Here is a 23,484-nt window from a genome sequence, read left to right on the forward strand (position 1 = left end):
GTGCCTACGATTGACTCCTTAGCAACAAAGAGGAAACTGGTACACTGCGCCTGCTGGCGCCAGCCCGGCCTTCGTCGTCATGGCTCACGTCATCCGAACCTCGTGAGGTGCATCTTCCATTGATATCTCCGTTCCTTGGGAGCCAGCCTGGGGAAGCCGCCCCCAGGGAGGTCTTGGTGTCGTCCATCTCGCGAGGCTTGGCCCCTCATGAGGGTCTTGAGTTGTCGATGTTGATGTTGGGCCATACCGGGCCGTTGACCGAGCACTATGTAGGCCGCAGGCAGGCAAGTCTAGGTACCCCCGTTCCCAGAACACCGACAGTACCCTCTAGGCCCAAGGTGCAATCGAACTTGGCTTCAAGGCGAAGCCAAAGGGCAAGTGCGGAGAGTCGCGGGCCCCAACCGCCTGTGGCCTCGAAGGACGCATGGCAGCCGACTGGACGTGGATGCCCCCATTTCCCCACGCAGCCTTGATATTCACCAGGCTCGGCGGCCACCGTTACCCACGCAGCTCCGCCTTCATCGCTTGTCGTGTGCTCCCTTGCCTTCTTCACCTTCCTGAGAAATAGCGGCTCCTTTCCCGGATCTGACACCGGCACTGGTCCTCCCTTGTCGCTCTGGCACCGCGGTTGAAGAAGAAGGGGAAAACTTGTGCTTCGGTCGAACCTCCGCCAGCCTTCAAGCCCGCGCTCAAGCGGTTAACGGTGGCCAATCAGGAAGGGCTGGACAAGATTCATCTGGTGCTCGCCGCCAATTCCAATGAGTGGAAGGCGATGGTGGTTTGGCCTGCTTCCCGGGCCATGGTCGACATGGCAGCCACTAAGATCCCCATCCATATTCACGCTCTCTTGGCTGGCTTGATCCCCCCTTTCTCTGATTTCTTCAACGCCATACTCATGCACTACCAAGTCCACGCGCTGCATCTGGATCCTCAATCCATCATTCTCCTTGCCAGCCTTCGTCTGCGAGGCCATGGTGGGCATTGCCCCTTCCGTGGCCTTGTTTCTCCATTTCTTCTCGCTTCACCTGGTCAACACCCGCCAGCACTCGGGGTGCATGGCCTTTCAGGATGTAGTGACAATAGCCGACTCGGGCAATGACTTCGAGCTCTCGCCAGCTATAAGTGGATTCCGGAAGCAGTGGGTGTTCGTTAATGTTGGCGTGCTCAACTCCCTGCTCTCGCTTCCACAGGTGCCGGCAGTACCCAGCTCTAGCTGGGGGCACGCGAAGCTCGTCGACCATCGGCTTTCCCACGTCTGGCGCCGGCTGGCCAGGTTGAAGAAGCTCGGGGTGACGGTGCCCATGGTGGTGAAGGAGTTCGTCCAGTGCTGCATTGCTCCGCTTTAGCATCATTCTCGACAAATGCGGGTCTTCACTGGCAGCAGGGACCCCATGAGGCTCCAGGTGCCCGCGCTTCCTCCTGAGACGCTGTGCATGTTGCTCGAGCTCTTGACGGGCGACCCGACGCCAGCCACGCTTCCGGAGGAGGGCTCCCTCGTGTAATGTTGCTCGAATAAGGAGGAGTTCGTGAGGCAGATGCCCCTTTTTGATGATTGGGGGCTGCGCCCAGCCGGCCTTGAAGGGCCCCGCGAGAACCCCGTCCTCGTGGTCCCCCTGCCCGTCGTCCCCGCGGCGTGTTCCCCAGAGGCGGATGCAGGGGGCAAGCGCTGCCGGGGCGGCTGCTAAAGAGACGACGCAACCTGGCACTCCTGAGATGGCAACCCCCGAGGCTCGAGCGAGCCATCCTGAGGGGGCGGCCGGAGAGCTGGCGCGATCCAAGGCTCCCGAGGTCTCCGCCCCTGAAGCTGGGAGAAGCAGTTTTGAGGTCGAGGCTGGGGAGCTGGCGAAGTTCGACGCTCCCGAGGTCGCCACCTGAGGGGGCCCGCCGAATGCCCCAGATGCTGACGGTCGTGCCCCGTGCTTCGGCCAGCTTCACTTGAACCTTGAAGCACTCTACAAGAGGAAAGGGACTCCAAGCTGCATTGGTGACGCCTACCGGCCGCTGAAGTAGAGGAAGTACATAGCCATGGATGAGTGAGTACCTTATCTTCACAATTTCCTGCGTGTTGCGTCCTTTCCTAACAATGGCTCTTTAGTGTCCCTTCGGTTGCAGCGGCGAGGTCTCCCAAGGCGCGGCCTCCACCAGTCCTTGGCTCGCTCCCAGTCTCGAGCCCCCAACGCCTGACCATAGTGCGAGGCACGGGGCCTGTCTAAGAGGCGGACGCACTGATGGGAGGTCTTGATCCCGCGATCCTGACGCCCTTCCTTCACGGTTCGGCCTAGGGTGCAGAAGGCGTGCCGAGGGCTCCTCCATTGGTCATCACTGGTGGCTAGGAAACCCCGGCACTGGCTTCATCTTCGGGTAGCAAGGCCACGCCACCCAGCACCTCCACCGAGGCCCGGAAGGTGGCGGGGAAGGCACCGGCCTCCAGCCCCCCGCTAGGGGCACACGGGCCACCTCAAGCTTCCCCAAGAACTCCCAGCGCGAAGGATGTGCTTGGCCGTGTGTTGGAGCTCGCGCGCGGGTCCGGAGCCATACGCCTTGAGCTTTTGCGGGAGGCAATGGGTGCGCTGAGCAGGCTCGGAGAAGAGCTGTTGACATCGACGGTCGCGTTGAGGCGGAGGACCTTCGCCTGGCGCACGAGTGGCACCAGTTGATGGTCTCCATCATCCTTGGGCATCTTCAGCATGAGCGTGCCAGCGCAAAGGATGCAGCGTCCCTTGCAACCTCACGAGAGGCCTGTGCCCGGGCCTTGGAGGAGGCCGGAGTGGGCAACCATCGCCGTGAGGCTTCCGAGGAGCGTGAGCAGGAGCTCCAGGCCTCGAACGCTGCCCTTGAGCAGCAGATTGAAGCGCGCAGGGTTGTCTTGGCCGCATCACCAAGGGGAGCACCTTCCCAAGAGAGAGAGGTCCGGAAACGCGAGGAGGCACTGGCGCTGGAGGCCTTGGAGCGTAGCCTGGAGCTCGAGTGGCTGGAGGTGAGGGAGCGCCAGGTGGCCACAGCTGAGGACGCTGTCACCACGCGGGAAGCCAAGATCCAGGAGGAGGTCGATCGAAGGGTGGCGAAGGCTCGCACAGATCTTGCCAATGAGTACCACCTGAAGCTGGAGCTCCTGGAAGCCGAGGTTAAGGGCAGGACCACCGCCCTCAAGACAAAGCTGAACGAGGCAGAGCAGCACGAGAGGGCCACCATGGCAGCTCAGGCTTTGGCCCAGGCTGACTTGGCCTCCACATGCGTCAACTTGCTCTCACTCCAGCAGAAGATCGATGGCGCCGCGTCCCTCGCGAACAAGAATGCGGATGAGGCGTGCCGTCAGCGGACGCTGCAGCGCGGGCATGCATCTATGCTCCAGGCCCTCAGGGTGAGGGCCAACCGAGCCTTGAGCACCATATGCGAGGAGAGCGCCCCTCACCCGCGCGAGGAAGATTACGCCAGCCACCGCCGCTTCTTCACCGAGGTCGTGACACGCCTGGAGGACCGAGCCGCGAGGGCTCGTGAGCTCGTTGAGGAGAGGGGCCGGGGCCTCCTTGGGCGCGCATTCTCGCGCGTCTTCAGTCACCTCCTGAGCCGCAATCCCCATTTTTACTTCAACGCTGCCATAGACCCCGTGCGTGGGGTTATCCAAGACAACCTGTCGAACTAGGTGGATGACAACATGGAGGCACTGTTCACGGAATTCTCTCTCGAGGATGATGCGGCCGTGGTCGCGGCCGATAGGGGTGATGCGGAGGGCGATAATGAAGGCGACGATGGCGACGACGCAGATGGCATGGATGAAGACGACAAGGGTGGCGCGAAAAGCAGTGCCTCCGGCTAGACCTGTATTTCCTTTTGCCTTACCTGTATGAAAGAAAAACCTTAGCTGTGGCCCCGCGGGGAGTTGAAGCATTTTTGAAGGGGGGGCCCTTATAATGTATGAAATGAAATGTACGAGCTGGTGAAATGCCCTTTAAGGAAGGGGTTAGGCTGCGCCGTCGCGGGCCTGCGGGGCCCTGAGCGGGGTAGCTGTTGCCACTTATCTTGGTTCCGCAGGTCTTGAGCGAGCCCTGACATCCTAGTTGAACCTTCCTCCCGAGATGGGCCCTTCGGGGCCGCTAGATCCCAGGTCTCCCGAGATGCCTGCTGCCCATTCAAGGGAGCCTCGCGAGGAGCGGATGCCGGACTACCGCAAGGTATGCGCATGGTGATCCTGCGGCGGTTGCATCCTTGACCCCGAGGGGGTCTTGTCGCTGCCCAGGCTGGTCCGAACGTACCTGGCAAGAAAATACCACGCCCAGCCCCCGCTCGCGAGGTGCTCGCAGGGGGTAGCAGGTGTGAGCCCCTCAGAAAAACATGCGACCAGAAAGTAAGAAAACCGACACAAATCAAGGGAAAATTCCCCCGTTTTTAATAAGCACAAGGAATCTCAAATCTCGGTCCAAGAAGGCGGCGAATTGATTTACAGAAAGAGGGGCAAAAGTAAACGGCCGCGTCCGGCACCTATCTTGTCTTCTTGTCTTCTCACCTGCGCAGAGCTAAGTGATTTCACTGGATGTGAGCATAGTCATTGGGGGACAGTGTCGATGGCCAGTGCGGAGCATGGTGCTTCCACTTGGACGTGGGCGGGAGCCCCATGAGGCCCGAGGGCAGCACTCAGGAGACTCAGGGGCGTGTACAGCCCCACTCATTATTATGTGAGAGTGTCACGAGCGGAGACCTTCACAGGCATGGGCCTTGCTCCATGTCGCCTGACGAGGGCCCCACCCTGCGCCTCCCCCGACCATCGTTGAGGCGTTCGAAACCCAGGACAAGACCAAGGGGCAAGGGGGATGCTAGCGGCGCCCTTGATGACCGCCCCCCCCCCCCCCCCCGCCCGGGGGAAGGGCTCACCGGCGCCTTCCCGATAGAGGGCATACCTCCGCGCAACACCTTGCTCCACGCGGCGCGGGGGAGGCCCTAACTCAGGGCTCCCCCATGCAGCCCCCAATGCGGCACTCTTGCCTGCGGTGGGGCCACCGCTCCGGGGTCTCTGGCCGCCGCCGTGACCTGGTTCACTTGTGGTCCATGGTTAGCGTAATCATGCTCCTAAGTTATCGGCTGTACCCAGCGATTGTCATCGTTGAAGGGGTCGGTGAAGCTTCCGGGCGGCTCATGGAAAGCCCCGGCCTCTTGCGTCCCCGCTACCCATCTTGGCTGGGGGAATGGGCGAGGGCCTCCTCTTGGTGTGTACATTAGGTCCACCATGAGGAGCACGCAGACGTTTGATATTGCCGCCTGGTACGTCCATTTTGCATCATGCTTTCATATCAATATTTATTGCATTATGGGCTGTTATTACACATTATGTCACAATACTTATGCCTATTCTCTCTTATTTTACAAGGTTTACATGAAGAGGGGGAATGCCGGTAGCTGGAATTCTTGGTTGAAAGAGGAGCAAATATTAGAGACCTATTCTGCACAACTCCAAAAGTCCTGAAACTTCACGGGAGCACGTTTCAGAATATATAAAAAATATTGGGCGAAAGAAGTACCAGAGGGGGCCCACCGACCATCCACGAGGGTGGGGGGCGCGCCCTACCCCCCTAGGCGCGCCCCCTGCCTCGTGGGCCCCCTGGTAGCCCTCTGATGCCCATATTTTGCTATATGGAGTGTTTCGTGGAGGAAAAAAATCATAAGCAAGCTTTCGGGAAGAAACTCCGCCGCCACGAGGCGGAACCTTGGCAAAACAAATCTAGGGCTCCGGCGGAGCTGTTCTGTCGGGGAAACTTCCCTCCGGGAGGGGGAAATCATCACCATCGTCATCACCAACGATCCTCTCATCAGGAGGGGGTCAATCTCCATCAACATCTTCACCAGCACCATATCATCTCAAACCCTAGTTCATCTCTTGTATGCAATCTTTGTCCCAAAGCCTCGGATAGGTACGTGTGGGTTGCTAGTAGTGTTGATTACTCCTTGTAGTTGATGCTAGTTGGTTTACTTGGTGGAAGATCATATGTTCAGATCCATTATGCATATTAATACCCCTCTGATTATGAACATGAATATGATTTGTGAGTAGTTGCATTTGTTCCTGAGGACATGGGAGAACTCTTCACTACAAAAAAATACACTTCCGTGATGATACGTGTTTGTCATAGTAGGTCGCTTTTTTTGTCATGCATGTACATCCATGACAAATTTATGACAGAATCAAGATAGTCATACCTGTGCTGTCGTAGAAGTGTTCCATGACATTACCAAAATTATCATCACGGAAGTGTCCACTTCCATGACGATAAATCACGCGTCATAGAAGTGCTTTCGTCAAGGGTGACCGACACGTGGCATCCACCATAACGGAACGTCATTAAGCTATCGGGTCGGGTTTAGGATCTGATAAGCCGTTAACAGCCCCGACCAATGGGGATTTTCCACGTGTAAAATCATCATTGGCTAGAGGAAACACGTGTTAGCTCGTCAGTGGGTCAGATAGGCGCCTATGATATGTCGACACGTGGCACGGCCCAACAGTGGCCCATTTAGCTTACAAAGCCGACCCGTTTGACTTGGTCAAAAGTTAACGGGTTGGCCCATGAAAAGCTTGTTAACGGTCTCTTCGCAAATAGCCCATTTTACGGCCCGTTAACTCACGGCCTGTTAGGCCCTAAAGGAAATCGGCCCAACAACGTCAGGTGGGCCGTCGAATATAATACCAGCCCATTTCACTTTCGGCCCATGTATGGCCCACGACGTCTTTCGGCCCATATGAGGCCTTCGTATCTTTCGGCCCATTACAGGCCCACGGTGACTCTTGCCCATAATGAAAAGTAATTTTCTTTATACCCGTTAACGGCCCGTGATTTACATGGGCCGTTTCCAGCCCGTGTTAGCTTTCGGCCTATTGACGGCCCATACGTTCTTGGGCTCCTTTTCGGCTCTCGATTACTTCCGGCCCGTTACTGGCCTGTTCCCCTTATGGGCCAAATTCGGCCCATGGCAAGAGTCGGCCCGTTACTGGCCTGTTACCCTAATGGGCCAAATTCGGCCCATGGCAAGAGTCGGCCCGTTTCTGGCCTGTTAACCCGTTGCGCTGTTTCTAGCCCGTCCTATATTCTGGCCCATTAACAACCCATTATGCCTGTGACAGAATTAAGCCTTTGTTGTCCTACGGCCTGTTAACAGCCTGTTACCGTGCTGGGCCGATATCAATTACGCCCGATTATGGCCCATGTAGACCCATTTATCCGACGGCCCGAGGCCCACCGATTACAGGCCCATTTATCGACGGCCCGTAGGAGACCCACGGATCCTATGGCCCGTATATGGCCCATGGTAGTTGCGGCCACCAGCAAACCAGGGAAAAAGAAGACTAGGAAATAAATAAGGCTGAAACTAACGCTAGGCTATTAATGCGATTGCACAGATTACATCCACTCGGCATCAAAGATCGCCACCAGTGCAAATATAGGGAACACCCTACACTATACAAAAATGGCTTGCTGTTTTCTTCAGGCGGTGGCTGAGCGTTAAGAATAGATTTTTTATCGCAACAAAACAAATTACAACTATATAACAAAAGGAAGGTTGGCATAAAACTTAACAGACTAGCAGATAAATGCACCACCAGAAGTTCAGAAACTCAGTTCATTTGACCTGACTGTTACATTTTCATGTTGTATTGTCCGATGGAGCACCATAACCCTCGCCTTCATTTCCCCTAGGCTCCTGAACAACATAGCAAATGTCTGATAGTCTGGTTTCAAAACCATGCATATCTTGACGACATTGAGCATTGTTTCTCCTTGTTTCACAAAGGGTCTCTGTTAGGGAATGGACTTGTGTCTAGAGCGCAGATACAACATTGCTTTGAGCTTGCATATCTTGATCATGAGGCAGTTAGGACGATATTGCCTTAACAACCAACCCAGTATTACGCAGGAACGTGCTATTGGCACTGTTAGTGGACAGGTACTGACCCACTGCAGCAAGAGCTGACATTGCGGTTATAGTTGCCTTGCCACCTTCAGAAGGTGGCGGTTCCACCATTTTTTCCGTAGTTCGCTGAAAAGTTGAGGTTTTACATTAGTAGTACCAGAACACAAGATACTAAGGAGGCAGCAAAACCAAACAAAATAGCTTTGGTCTATATACAGAACTTATTCTGGTGAACCCGTGTAAAATATTAGTTGTATTTTATTGCAAAGTACATAATAAAACCAGGTTCCAAACATATGACCATGTACCATCGCTAATGTATTGTCTATTTCTTCACATTGTATTGAGGGCTAAGGATAAAGAGACGAAGTTTATAATACGGTAAGCATAGTATGACATCATTCATATCACAAAACAACTAAGAACAGACAAACATGCAATTGTAACGTTGTGTGGGCAAGTCCAGCACGGAACTAGATTATGGGTCAAGATCAAAGGAACATCACTCCTCTCTTTTAAACCTTGTAAGGTGCAATGATACGCTAAGACAATTGTGTATAAAATTGAAAAGAGTAATAGACATTGGCTGCAAACCATGTAGTTCAAGGCACAAGTCAGAGTAAGTAGTAGTTAAAAGGCATGAGGATTAAGGACTTACAACAACGGCTTTGACTGGTGTAGTCATGCCCTTCTTCTTGCTGGTGTGACAGTCCTTGAAGATTTCCACAGCATTTGGTTCAGGTACTTTTTGGTCCTTGCGGGCTTTCCTCTGCATTTGGAACAAGTCAATATAGATCTGATAATATGGTACAGCGAAAAGAGTGAAACAGCAGCTAATTACAAGAGCCTCGCAGTGTGCAATATAGCTACGAGATCCTGTCGTTTGTTGGAATTTCACTTTCGTACGGTTGGCCCTGTTCTTTGAACAGTTCACCTACAAGAAGATAGATTTGTGTGGCACATGCGTAAATAGGACTTCAACATGTGATCTGATGACATATATATAATGTACCTGATACTTCGGATCGGACCAGTGTTTAACGAGGCCTCTCCAGTCTTCATCAGATATATTTTCCACTGGAGATGTTTGGGCAAGTTCACTGTTAGCCTTGCCTTCAAAGTGAGTTTTCCTCAAGTTATACCGATACTGTCGCAGACCAGACTTGAAAACATGGGTGCAAGCTTGTCTGGTTGCATCATCTTGGCTATACAACTTGAACCTCATCTGTTGAAAATTATGGGAGTCTCATTATCAGCAACCTAGAAAGTATTGGACAGAGCAAGACGATATTACTAGTTTCCATACATAACCATACTTACAGATAAATGGTCGAGGAAGATGTTGGACTGGGTTTCGTCTTTGTCATTCCTGTACTGAATCCATGTTGGGAGGATACGTACATGACTCCTAACAGCAACCGCTGCCTCTGATACTAACTTGGCTGACTCTGTAGCATCACATGGCCTTTTTAAACCTGCCTCAAAACAGATCTCCATTCTTCCTCCTCTAGATTTAGTTAACCTATCGAGCATTATCCCTGATGTTTGTTTCCTCTTGCACCTAGGTGCTAGTCCAACAACAAACATAGGAAGTGTTAGTGTACATCAAAATGTGAGACTACATATAAAGAAGCATGCAACTGTAACTTGACTCCAACAACTACCTTCTTGCTGTTGAAGCTCACAAGGTTCATTTGATATTGCCAACTCGTCTTGTGTCAAGAGTGCTTGGGAAGTAGTGTCAGGTGGTAAGGGAGCTTGGGAACATGCTGCTAGCTCAGTTGACGCACGAGTACATCGTGCAGCTGGTAGTACTGTGGTAGGTGTTGCAAGAACTAGGGCTGTCTCTGCTTGTTTGGTGGTAGCTATTTGTTTCTGTTTGTCTTTTTTTGCAACTCGTGTAGCATGGGATGCCGTGTTTGTAGAATTTTCTGCTGGACTTTGACCTTCTATTGCACCATCAGTACCAGCAGAATCCGCAGGATTCATCCGCTTCTCATTCCCTACCATTCTGTGTTTCTTCCTCTTTCTCTGTGCCATGTTAAGTCAAGCCGACAAGAAAAACAAATAACAATTTAGTTCTTCAGAACAAATTGATGCGTTATGCAGACGAACTAAACTTTGATGTTAGACAACCACATGATAGGAGGATGTAATATGTATGAAAAACAGGACGGAAGGGATAACCAGAACTATGATGTGTAAACTAAGAAGAAGACATTTCACCAAATTAGAAGCAATGCAATGGAAGGTAGACACCATATGAAAGATGCTACAAATATCGCTCTGCCAAGTTAACAGCGTCTCATCATAAATGGCGTTTAAACAAATGTGAAGCAGTACAAGAAATAAATCATATGTAAGATGCATACAACATCACACTACCATGTTAGAGGTCTCTCATCATTAGTGCCATTGCATATTCACAGCATTGCATATTCACAGCTCATGATGTGTAAACCAAGGAGAAGGCATTTCAACAAATTAGAAGCAAAGAAAGCTAGACACCATATGAAAGATGCAACGAATAGCACTCTACCAAGTTAAAACTGTCTCGTCATAAGTGCCATTTCAACAAATTAGTAATACAAGCTAGAAAAGAATGTGAGACATAACCTATATCACACTCCGAAGTCAAACGTGTCTTATGATAAGTGATTGTTGCAGGTTACACAACAGTAGTAATTTGATGTAAGAACATGGTGTGATAGACAGATATTGTATGTTCTAGAAACAGGAACATGTGTCTTATTCAAGTATAATGTGTAAAGTAAGCAGATGGAATTCAACAAAATTAGAAGCAATACAAGCTAGACATCACACATAACATGCAACCACATATAACAGTGCCAAGTTAGAGGGAGCACCGGTGATGCTGCACTAGGGGAGACGTGCTCATCATAAACACAACTTTGTTGAGTGTCTATGCATGTGTTGTCTTGGAAATCATCTTGGGGGTGTGGAGGAGTAGAAACTGTAGAGGCCCTCCGTTCGAAAGGAGCACCTTTATCCTCTGCCTTGCTAACTTCCTTCCACTTTATTGATTTTGAATTGTCAAGTAAAACCGACAAGAAAAAGCAATAAAATTCTCTCTTCAGAACTCATTCGTGCATGATACTCACAAGCACTACTTTGATGTAAGGCAAACACATGATACCAGGATGGAATATGTATGAAAAACAGGATGGCATGGCATGTTCACAACTGTTTGTGTAAACTAAGCAGAAACCATTCCAGCAAATAAGAAGCAATGCAAGCTAGACACCACATGAAAGATGCAACCAATATGACTCGGCCAAGTTAAAAGCGTCCCATCATAAATGGAATTTCAACAAATTAGAAGCAGCGCATGCTATAAATCATATGAAAGATGCAACTAATATCGTACTTCATATACTAAAGGTGTCTCGTCATGTTGATTGATGCGGGATACAAAAAAACAATAGTTTTAAGTAAGGACATGCTTAATAGACAGATGTACTATGTACTAAATACAGGAAGGCATGTCACATTAACAGGTATAATGTATAAGCTAAGCAGACTAGCACATGCAGTTTAACCAGATTGGAAGAATTACAATCTAGACACCATATGCAACATGCAACCACATATCACGCTGCTAAGTTAGAGCAAGCACCTGCGATGCTAGTGTAGGGGAAATGCTGTAATCAACTACAGAGCTACGTTCACTATCTTCATCTAGCATTTCTGTTTCTTGAGAATCATGTCGGGAGGCTGACGCTGCATTCTTTAAATGAGGAGTAGTCCCCTTGCCTGCCTGCCTCGTCATAAGTGATTGATGAGGGATACACAAGAACATTAGTTTGATGTAAGAACATGGTTAATACACAGATGTACTAGTATGTACCAAAAACAGAAAGGCATGTCATATTCAAAGGTATAATGTGTAAGCTAAGCAGATGCAATTTAACCAAATTGGAAGCAATACAAGCTAGACATCCGGCTGGAGTGGTGAGCATGATCATCTAGGACCTGAGAGCCTGGTGGGAGGCGGGCTGCTTCGCCACCATCACAGCTTTTTAGTTGGCTTCCAGGTGATGCCTATCTTTGCTGGGCTTGTCACTAGCTCGGCCAGTGCCCTGACTAGCTATTTGTCTTCTGGTGCTCACGGGATGATGGTTCATGTAAAAAAATATCTTTCCTTATCTTACCAACTTCGGCCTTTCGAATACAAGCTAGACACCATATGGAACATGCAACCAGATATGACACCGCGAAGTTAAAGCAAGCACCTGGGATGGTGGTTCATTGCGAGCGAGGTCATCAACTCCAGAGCTACGTTCCCCATCTCCATCTGCTGACACTACACCCTTTAAAGCGTTGAAATGTGTCTTGCCTAGCCGCACACCAAACTGGAGCGACTTCTCTCTTTTCTTTTTGGCTTCTCTCATGGCAGCAGAGTCTGAAATACCCTTGCATAAAAACACAACAGTGAGAGTAAGGGTGAAGTGTGTGCAGAACTAGTGCACTGTAAAAGTAGCAGATAGCACGTGGCTGAAAAATAAATGACAGGAGACATATGATAGCTCTACAACATTGCATGGCAAACAAAATTAGATTCTACTCTACATGATTTTGTAATATATGAGCACAGGAACTGCAGGTACTCCTCTAGCACACCACCACATGTGGTCATATCTAAGATAACAGTCGAATGAAAATAAATAGGTCAGTCGATTTTTTTAATGAACCGTCCGATCTATAAGGAACGGGCAGATGTCCTTCGTCTACCTCCCGCCAGTCACTGTTGACGATCTTTCTCGAACCGCTAGCGACCACCGGCCCAGACCCCTGCCTCCGCCGCCCCGCCCTCCCATCGACCTCACACCACCCCCATGCTTGGCAGTGCCCCCATGCCATCCCTTTAATCCCGACCGACCTCCAGATCAGGCGCCAGTAGCTATAGGCCGCACATGCCCCTAAGATAAACACCAAGGCGCTGCTTCCCCGGTGTAATAGGCGTACTAGCGCCTGTTACACCAGGGAATGCTTTCGTTAATTGGGAATCAAGTGGCCAGAAATTGAAATTCAGGGGGGCGACGGACCTCTAGCTAAGGTGAAATAGTATATGAGGAGAAACCTTGTGCATCGCGAGTTACTAGGAACATCTAGTATCAAGAAGAAGCGGTCAACTAGTGTATTCTATGGGATGAATACCATGCAAGCAGAGACGTAAGATTTGCACGAATAAGGGAAGAGGAGTACCTTTTTCGGTTGTCAGTGTGGTCACCTCCACAAGTCGCGCCGATTTTCTTCTTTTTAACGGGGAAACCGATGTTCTAGAGGGTGCAGGCTTGGACGAACCCATGGCCAAATTGTTGACTGTGCTGCCGTGGCCGTATGTCGGCGGAGGGGAAGCAGATCTGAGGCGGCGAAGGACGGCGTAGTAGGAATAGCTCCGGTGCGGTGGAGGGTGGCGAGGTTGGAGCGGCAACGGTGAGGCGTAGGACGGCGTGGTTGAACTGGCTCGGGTACGGACGACTTGGCCTCGGCTTCAACTACTAGTCGTGGAGGGCGTTGTGGTTGAGGTTGCGGTGGACGACGCCGTCGGGGTATCGGCTCCGGCGTGATGGAGGAGGGCGGCTGTTGATGGGTGGGATGGGGTGGCGGACGGAGGACACCGGGGTTTCGCGGCTGGTGGAGAGGTAGTTTTGGCGCCCACGGAGTACGAATGGGGAATCGGACTGGTGCGGGGGGACCATGTTTCGGTCTGGGACGCGCTTGTTTTTGGCATTTTTGAACAGAAGATGGGACGCGCTTGTTTGAAATTTGGGGGAAGTACAAACTTTGCCCCCCTCTTAAATTTCAGACCTACTGCGGGTCGGGGGTAGGGTGGTAATCCCAGGTGTCCCAAATAGTGGGCGGGAGCGATTTCGGCCGCGCGCATGTGTGCTTAGGCGGCCATTGTGTATGAATGTTTTTCGGATGCGGTTGCGTGGCGTCTAGATGAAGGTACAAACCTACCCCGGTTTAGACCTTTGGACGTCGGGCCGGTAGGTTTCACGGGTCGGAGTTATTAGAAAACTAATTTCCTTGTACTACCAAACATTGGTCTCACGCGGTTTCGGGCGAGTAGAGGCTCTTTTGGCGCTTCGTTCGAAATTTTGAAACACAAGCATTCACGTTTAGAGTACTCTTGAACTATGAGGATTGACCTAAATATATAACGTTATATTTGAACTTGTATGTTTGAAAACCTCATTAAATTATCCGCTTCTTTTTGAAATTTTGACACTTGAAAATCCTATAACTACGATTATTTTGGAATGGAGGAGCTAAATTTGAATCTATTTTGTACACGACTACATATGCTATTATGTACAAAATCAGAGCAAAGATTGGTGCCCCCATAATTTAGGTATGGTTTACAAATGCCATGATATCAAATTCAAATAATTGAATGGACTTCATGTTGAATTTGATTTTCTAAACCACCTTAAGTTGAATTCAAATGTATGCTAGTTCATAGGTAGTAGCTATTTATAATGTCCATCGTGTAACTTTCGTATGTATAATGTGCTTTACACAGACAACATGAACTATACTCACATTTATATTCGATTGCTAAAGAGATGCATTGTCTAGAGTTCAAAATACTAACTATGTGGATCAATTGTGTCGAATAATAACATAGACATGCTCAAATTCGATAGAATCTAGATGTCTGATGGATCAATGACCGCTCCTTACGCGAATTGCAAATATCATGATCCCATCCTAATATTTGGATACAATTTCTATCTTTAATCAATGTCTAGAGCAGTCTTTTACGTGTAGTTTCACTCTCCATCTGTGGTCTCTCACACATGCTCACACACTCTCTCCCGAGGTGTCTTTCTCGCACACATGCTCTAGATATAACCCTCCCTCCCTCTCGTAACCATTTACAAAATTTTTTTCACTAACATTTATCACAAGCACTCTTCCTCTTGTAAACATACACATGCACAATCCTCATCGACCCTTTCTATATACATGGACCTGCCTATGTGTCTCATGTACGCACATTATCTTTACGCCTGTCTCTCACGCATTGTCTCACACCTCTCTTCCTAATCGACGAGTATGATTCTAGCAGAGCATTCTGTAGGATGCCCCTTAAAGTTAGGTTGGATGAATAGTAATATCAGAGATAATGGGGTTACCTTAGTCCGAGAACCTAGGGTTACAAATCCTAGCCGGCTTTGTCAGTGGACATAGAGTCCTTCACAATTCTGCTATCTTTGTGTTTTACGACTAGTCATCCATGGGTCTTCCTAAATGCGTCACGGGCCGACCAACGTGGCGCAGGACGGAACAGAACGAAGGGCCTCACCTCGACCCACTGGACCTCACGCGGTGACACACCCTCTGCCCCCACGTCTCATTATCTTCTCACACCCACACATACCAACACAAACACCACACACACAGAAAATTTCTCCTGGTGCCTCTATTCCCTCCCCCCTTGCATATACACACTCAAGGGAATGGAATCTATTGTCATGACGTCATATTCGTCTCTCTCTCTCTCTAGACCACTCTCATTTCTCGTGCTATCTCTCCCACGCCCCCCCGTCAGCCCCTCTATCGATGCCTCTCTCGAATACGTAATACACACACATACCTCTCTAGGCCCCGCCAAATGCATCAACTACACATTCACACATGTTACATCACGTACCCCATTGATCTAAAAAGCCCTCTCTTCATGTTTATTTCGCATACAACATTCCTTTTGAATAAAGTGTGGCCAAAAAATTATTTTACAGTTTGTACATATATACAACATTACAAAGTTATATGGAGGAGTACGAACGCTAATTTGCATTGCATGGTGCCCACAATGATATTTATTCCGCACTGTGAATTTGTATATTTTTATACTATATACAAAGTTAGTCATAATAAAGAGAAACGAAGAGCATCTCTCTCTCCATCGCATACCCCCCCTGTACGCCCCTTTCACGTATGCACACAAACTGCATCCACGCAACACTCACACAAACACATGCACCCACGCACGCATGCAACACTCACACGTACACACGCAGCCACGCACGCATGAAACACTCACACCCACGCACGCAACACTCACACGCACGCATGCATGCACACACCAGTACACCACACGACCAACACACACTCTCACGCTCAAGTGTAAACCTACACGTGCATGTGCACACATCAGACCCTGACAGACACATACACAACCAGGTGATTCCCGTGCACGGGTTGGAGCCTTGTCGCGCCTGCGTAAATTTGTGTTTATCTGACCTTTTGCCTATGCGAACTGACAGTGGGACCCACAACGAACGTGGTCAATTTAACTAGTCAACATGGCGCCACGCAGACTATTTGGCCGGTCAACAGAGTGCAATCCGATGCTGAGCTGTGAGCAAGTGACCGTATAATCACCGCAAAACATATATAGTGACCGTAATCAGCTTATCCTGAAGTTCAGTGACCGTATTACGCTTTTCTCTCTGTAGGCCCTCCAAAACTACACCTCTACACGTTCTCGCATGTTACATCTAACAACTATGCAATACAACACTACTACTACACTCTAACACAATAAATCATATGTGTTTTTAGTTTTACTAGATATCATATTGTTATTTATAATTATTCAGTTTGCATACATTAAAATTGCCTTTGAAATGTATGGCCAGTATCATCTACCATGCGGGAAAAATCCCGCCCTTTCCTGTTTAATCGGGTTTGTATCGATGGATCGTGCGAAATAGCAAAACTACAGTACTATACAATACAAGTGACAGTTCACTTGGCCGTCGTGTCGTCTACTCCTCCGTCGTAAGAGTGGAGTGCTCGCTTTCATAAATCGTCTAGTCCCTTTCGCCGACATGTGGGACATCAAGCTACCGGGTCCACGTGCCATACCGGAATATAGTGCAGAGCAGCCGGGGTGAAGCACCCCAGTCATGGTGCCGATGTAGTAATGAGCAATGAGGCGTCAAATCACAAAGCTGCACCTTTCCCGCAGTTAAGTTGGAGGGACGAAGCATCCATCATTTCACTCGTTGCTGAATCCGTTTCTCCCTCATCTTCTTCAACTTAACCACGTGTTGCTTCTGCCGTTGTTCTGCCTCATGTGGGACGCGGATCGGCTTGGTAAAGCACTGACACGTGGGACCGCATGTTAGCAAACCGCCAGCACAACGTCCTCCGAAAATAAGAAGCCTAATCCTAGACTTACAAAGGGCTACGTAGCTGCTATGTATACTTTCCATCTAATCTATATATGCCCCCTGATTTTCAGGTGGGGTGGGTCTAATCCTCTCTTTTAATCCAATCAAATAGTCCCACATCACATCAGTTTGTAACTTTACGTAAACCATTACGTGGATGTAGCATTGCTCAAATAAGAAACCTCCCCCGCCATCCGCGCGGCAAAATCACCTCCTTTTTACTAATCTCGATTCTATAATATTTTTAGATCAATATAATTGAGATTTGTATAGATAGCACACAGGAGCAAAGCCAAGTGGTATGGTTAAGGGCATACACAATGTGTAGCCAAATGTGAAAATAGCTTTTTGCATCGTGGGAACCATTGTGGAAGGTGTTGCCAAAGCCAAAAAGATGGAACCGAAGCTCCCTGATTGATTGATTGAAGGAATAGAAAAATGCAACATCTCTCCTCTTTCTCCCATGCTTGGACGCATGTAGTATAGTATAGAGCACAGAGTCTACTCCTCTGTCCTTTCTATCACAAATCACAAAGCAGTGAGGCGTCAAATCAAAAATGCACAGACGAAGCAACCATCAATTCACTCTTTGGTGACTCCGCTTCTCCATCGTCTTCTTCAAGAAGCCATCTCACCGCATTAGTTACTCCTAGTAGTCCTAGTAAAGGACTTCCTGGATGCAAATAAGGCGGTTGTCTCGGCTTGCAGGCGGCACTTGCGAACGACTTACCGTGGTCTCCCTCAATGGTGTTCTCCGTCGAACGCACTTCGCCAAACCACCAAAAAAAATATCGTCGACATCACCGCAATGGGGAAGGAAGTCAAATATAGTTACTACCTCCATTTTTTTGTACACAAGGCCATTATATCAAAATTACAATTTGCAAAGGGCCACTAACACTAATCGAGGCAAAATTGATGGGGTTAGCAACCAAGGACATTAATATCCCCTGCATGCATGCGGAAGTGAGAAGGTTGGTTTGCATGGCGCTGCATTAATCAAGCGATGAGGAGTGAGATGGTTAGCTCTTTGGTCTTTGGAGAAAAAATTCGCATTAATTGACATGTGAAACGAGGATTTGTATCGATTAAATCCCGCGAAGGAAAACCCAGCCTTTCTTTTTTAACACTAGTACTCCTAGTACGTACGTACTTATCCTGTTTGGGTCTAGGCCTTGCATTGCCAAACTTCGCCACACATTTTTGCCAAGCTTGCCTAAAGTTTTCAAAATGAGAAGGAGGTCCACTTGCGCACGGCTATCGCGGTCGCACCGCACCCTCACACGGTCGCTCCTGCACGCCGCGGTCGCACCACACCCTCACACAGTCGCTCCTGCACGCCGCAAACCCAACCAAGGGAATGCACCCTCACTGTCACGTGATGTCGCATGTGAACACACCAAACTCAGCCATCCTATCGCTGACACATAATTTTCGTTTCATAGAGTATGTTTATCCAACCGCATGTTGGGGAGTATCCGTACGGCCCGTGCGGTGGTCTGTTGGGGAAGAAGAAGAGGTGAGGAAGAAGGAAAGAAGGGTTAGGAGACGTAGGATATTCATCCAACCGCCTGAAATGGTAGACTGGCCCAAGTCAGGCAACTTGCATAACAAATATATGTTTTTACACAGCAAAAGATCCATAAAAACAACAACATAAAGAAAAACTATCACTGCTCGCGGAAAGAGATGACCTTGTCGTCTTTGGCTGCCGGCGTGAACCAGCCGTCGCTGCCGACGTGTGTCTCCGCAACGTGGTTGTCCTCGGCCTCGTTCAAGTGGAGCGTGCGGGCGCTCTGCACGGACGAGAGCACAACCCGGTTCAAGTCGAGGACGTCCGGTTCTGCTTGTAGGAGGGCCTCGATGGCAGCGGCATCCGCGCGCTCCGCGTCGAGTCGAGCCTCCGCCGCCCGGTTCAAGTCCAGGACGCCCGGTTCCGCATGCAGGAGGGCATCGATGAGAGCGGCATCCGCGAGCTCTGCGTCGAGTCGAGCCTCTGCCGCCCGGTTCAAGTCCAGGACGTCCGGTTCCGCCTGCAGGAGGGCCTCGATGGCTGCGGCATCCGCGTGCTCCGCCTCAAGTTGAGCCTCCGCCGCCCGGTTCACATCCTCGACATCCGGTTCCGCCTGCAGGAGAGCCTCGATGGCAGCGGCACGCGTGCACTCCGCGTCGAGTTGAGCCTCTGCCTCCCGGTCCTCCTTTAGTATCGCCATGTTGAACCGCTGGTCCGCCTGCACCATGGGGGTCTCGAACGCCTACTCGCGCATACGTACGGCCAGGGCTCGTGTACATGGCTGGGTCGGAACGGAGAAACAACGTCGCCGTCGTGTTCATGGGGAGGCAACGGAATGCGTCGTGTTCATGGGGAGGCAACGGAATGTGTCGTGTTCATGGGGAGGCAATGAAATGCGTCGTGTTCATCGGGAGGGCTTGGACGGAATAGGCGATGGAAACAAGGCATGGCGTACCGCAGAACGGAGGAAACGGCCTTGTGTTCGACCGGCCACGTTCGAAACGGGATCCTGTTCATCGGGAGGTGTCTGGCGTACCGCAAAACGGAGGAAACGGACCTCCTACGGTCGAAACGAGGATCCTGTTGATCGCAAGGGGTGTGGCGTACCGCAAAACGGACAAAATGGACTTGTGTTGGAGCGCTACGGTCGAAACGGGGGTCCTATTCATCGGGAGGGGTGTGGCGTACCGCGAAACGAGACTCCACGGGATACTGTTCATCTCCACTGTCGACCCCCTCCAGCCTCCATGAGCTACTGTTCATCCACCGTCGACCTCCTCCAGCCTCCACCTGCGACTGTTCATCCACGGGGTCCTGTTCATCCAGCCTCCACCGCGCGCTACTCCACCGGCTATTATTCAACCAACCCTCTCCACGGGCTCCTGTTCAACCACCCCTCCAAGGGCTACTGTTCATCCTGCCCTCCACCGTCTATTGTTCATCCTGCCCTCCACGGGGTGGTCCTGTTCATCCAGCCCTCCACGGGGTCCTGTTCATCCAGCCCCAACCGGCTCGATCGATCGAGGTCCTGTTCATCCACCCCCACCGGAAACTGTTCATCCAAGCCCACCCCCCCCCCCCCCCCGCAAATGCTCACTGGTTATCCAGAGGCAGCATCGATCGTCTTCGCTTAACAGCAGTAGCGAAGGAATCGCTCGATCGGGTTAAGTTAACAGCCAACGATCGATCGCTCGGGTTCAGTAACGCGTAGCCTGCAGTGCAATCGCTCGGGTTCAGTTAGAGCCCAACGCCTCGCTCGGGTTTAGTTAGAGCCAACGCCTCGCACACACGCGCGTGCGTGTACGAGAGAAACGCGCATCGCTCGGCCCCCGACCTCCCACCGTAACCGGGAACTCCCCGAGATTTTCCTCGCTCTTGCTTCTACCATGGTTTTTTCTGTCATGGACGCCCAAAGAATGTCATGCAGCCGTGTCTCCGGCCCGCCCAGGATGAAAAGCCCATTTTCTGTCATGATTTTTTGTCATAGAAGTAGGAGCCCACCACATCTATGAAGATACCAGGTTTTGTCACAATTATCGTCATAGAAGTGTCATATTTATGACAGAATTTTTTTCGTTCGGCCCAAAATGTCACGGATGTGTCTTTTTTTGTAGTGCTTGCTATAAGTAGTCATGTGAATTTGGTATTCGTTCGATATTTTGATGAGATGTATGTTGTCTTTGCTCTAGTCGTGTCATGTGAACGCTGACTACATGACACTTCAACATTGTTTGGGCCTAGAGGAAGGCATTGGGAAGTAATAAGTAGATGATGGGTTGCTAGAGTGACAGAAGCTTAAACCCTAGTTTATGAGTTGCTTCGTAAGGGGCTGATTTGGATCCATATGTTTCATGTTATGGTTAGGTTTACCTTAATACATCTGTTGTAGTTGCGGATGCTTGCAATAGGGGTTAATCATAAGTGGGATGCTTGTCCAACGAAGGGCAGTACCCCAAGCACCGGTCCACCCACATATCAAATTATCAAAGTACCGAACACGAATCATATGAGCGTGATGAAAACTAGCTTGACGATAATTCCCATGTGTCCTCGGGGGCCCTTTCCTGTATATAAGAGTTTGTACAGGCTTGTCCTTTGCTACAAAAAGGATTGGGCCATCTTGCTGCACCTTATTTACTTTTATTATTTGTTACCCGTTACCAGTTACCTAATCACCAAACTATCTGTTACCGATAATTTCAGTGCTTGCAGAACATACCTTGCTGAAAACCGCTTATCATTTCCTTCTGCTCCTTGTTGGGTTTGACACTCTTACTTATCGAAAAGGCTACGATAGATCCCCTACACTTATGGGTCATCAAGACTCTTTTCTGGCGCCGTTGCCGGGGAGTGAAGCGCCTTTGGTAGGTGGAATTTGGTAAGGAAAAATTTATATAGTGTGCTGAAATTTACTGTCACTTATTAATATGGAACATATTCCTTTGAGGGGCTTATTCGGGGTATCTTCACCCCAACCAGTAGAGCAAAAGTTGCTCCTCAACCTATTGAACCTACTAAAAATGTTTACTTTGAAATTCCTTCGGGTATGATAGAGAAACTGCTAGCTAATCCTTTCACAGGTGATGGAACATTACATCCCGATTTGCACCTAATCTATGTGGATGAAGTTTGTGGATTATTTAAGCTTGCAGGTATGCCCGAGGATGTTATCAAGAAGAAGTTCTTCCCTTTATCTTTTAAGGGAGAGGCATTGACATGGTTTAGGCTATGTGATTATATGGGATCATGGAACTACAACCGGTTGAAATTGGAATTTCATCAGAAGTTTTATCCTATGCATCTTGTTCATCGTGATTGTAATTATATATATATAATTTTTGGCCTCGGGAAGGAGAAAGCATCGCTCAAGCTTGGGGGAGGCTTAAGTCAATGTTATATTCATGCCCCAATCATGAGCTCTCAAGAGAAATTATTATTCAAAAATTTTATGCTCTGCTTTCTCTCGATAATCGCTCCATGCTCGATACTTCTTGTACTGGATCTTTTATGATGAAGACTATTGAATTCAAATGGGATTTATTGGAAAGAATTGAACTCAACTCTGAAGACTGGGATCTCGACGAAGGTAAGGAGTCAGGTATAACACCTAAGTTTGATTGTGTTAAATCTTTTATGGATACCGATGCTTTCCGTGAATTTAGCACTAAATATGGACTTGACTCTGAGATAGTAGCTTCTTTATGTGAATCCTTTGCTACTCATGTTGATCTCCCTAAGGAGAAGTGGTTTAAATATAATCCTCCCATTGAAGTAAAAGTAGGTGCACCGATTAATGTTGAAGAAAAAACTATCACTTATAATGATCCTGTTGTTCCTACTGCTTATATTGAGAAACCACCTTTCCCTGTTAGAATAAAGGATCAAGCTGAAGCTTCAACAGTGGTTCGTAAGAGTAATACTAGAACACCTACTCCCTCTGAGCAAATTAAAGTTGAACCTAGTGTTGCTATGGTTAAAGATCTCTTGGCCGATAATATTGATGGGCATGTTATTTACTTCTGTGATGAAGCTGCTAGAATTGCTAGACCCGATACTAAATATAAACATATACCTGTTGTAGGCATGCCTGTTATTTCTTTTAAAATAGGAGATCATTGCTATCATGGCTTATGTGATATGGGTGCTAGTGCAAGTGCAATACCTCATTGCTTATACAAAGAAATTATACATGATATTGCACCTGCTAAGTTAGAAGAAATTGATGTTACAATTAAGCTTGCTAATAGAGATACTATTTCACCTATTGGGATTGTTAGAGATGTTGAAGTCTTGTGTGGGAAAGTTAAATATCCTGCTGATTTTCTTGTTCTTGGTTCCCCACAAGATGACTTTTGTCCCATTATATTTGGTAGACCCTTCTTTAATACTGTTAATGCTAAGATAGACTGCAATAAAGATATTGTTTCTATTGGTTTGGGGGATATGTCTCATGAGTTTAATTTTGCTAAATTTTGTAGACAACCCCATGATAAAGAATTGCCTAGTAAAGATGAAATTATAGGTCTTGCTTCTATTGTCGTGCCTCCTACTGATCCTTTAGAACATTATTTGCTAGACCATGAAAATGATACGTCTATGAATGAAAGAAGGGAAATAGATGAACTATTCTTTAAACAGGGACCTATTTTGAAACATAACTTGCCTGTTGAAATTCTAGGGGATCCTACGCCACCCAAGGGTGATCCCGTGTTTGAGCTTAAACCTTGACATGATACTCTTAAATTTGCTTATCTTGATGAGAAAGAGATATATCCTGTTATTATTAGTGCTAACCTTTTAGAGCATGAAGAAAAGAAATTATTTAAAACTCCGAAGAAGCACCATGCTGCTATTGGATAT

Source organism: Triticum urartu, chromosome 5, assembly GCF_003073215.2.
Source record: "Triticum urartu cultivar G1812 chromosome 5, Tu2.1, whole genome shotgun sequence".
NCBI classification, from domain to species: domain Eukaryota; kingdom Viridiplantae; phylum Streptophyta; class Magnoliopsida; order Poales; family Poaceae; genus Triticum; species Triticum urartu.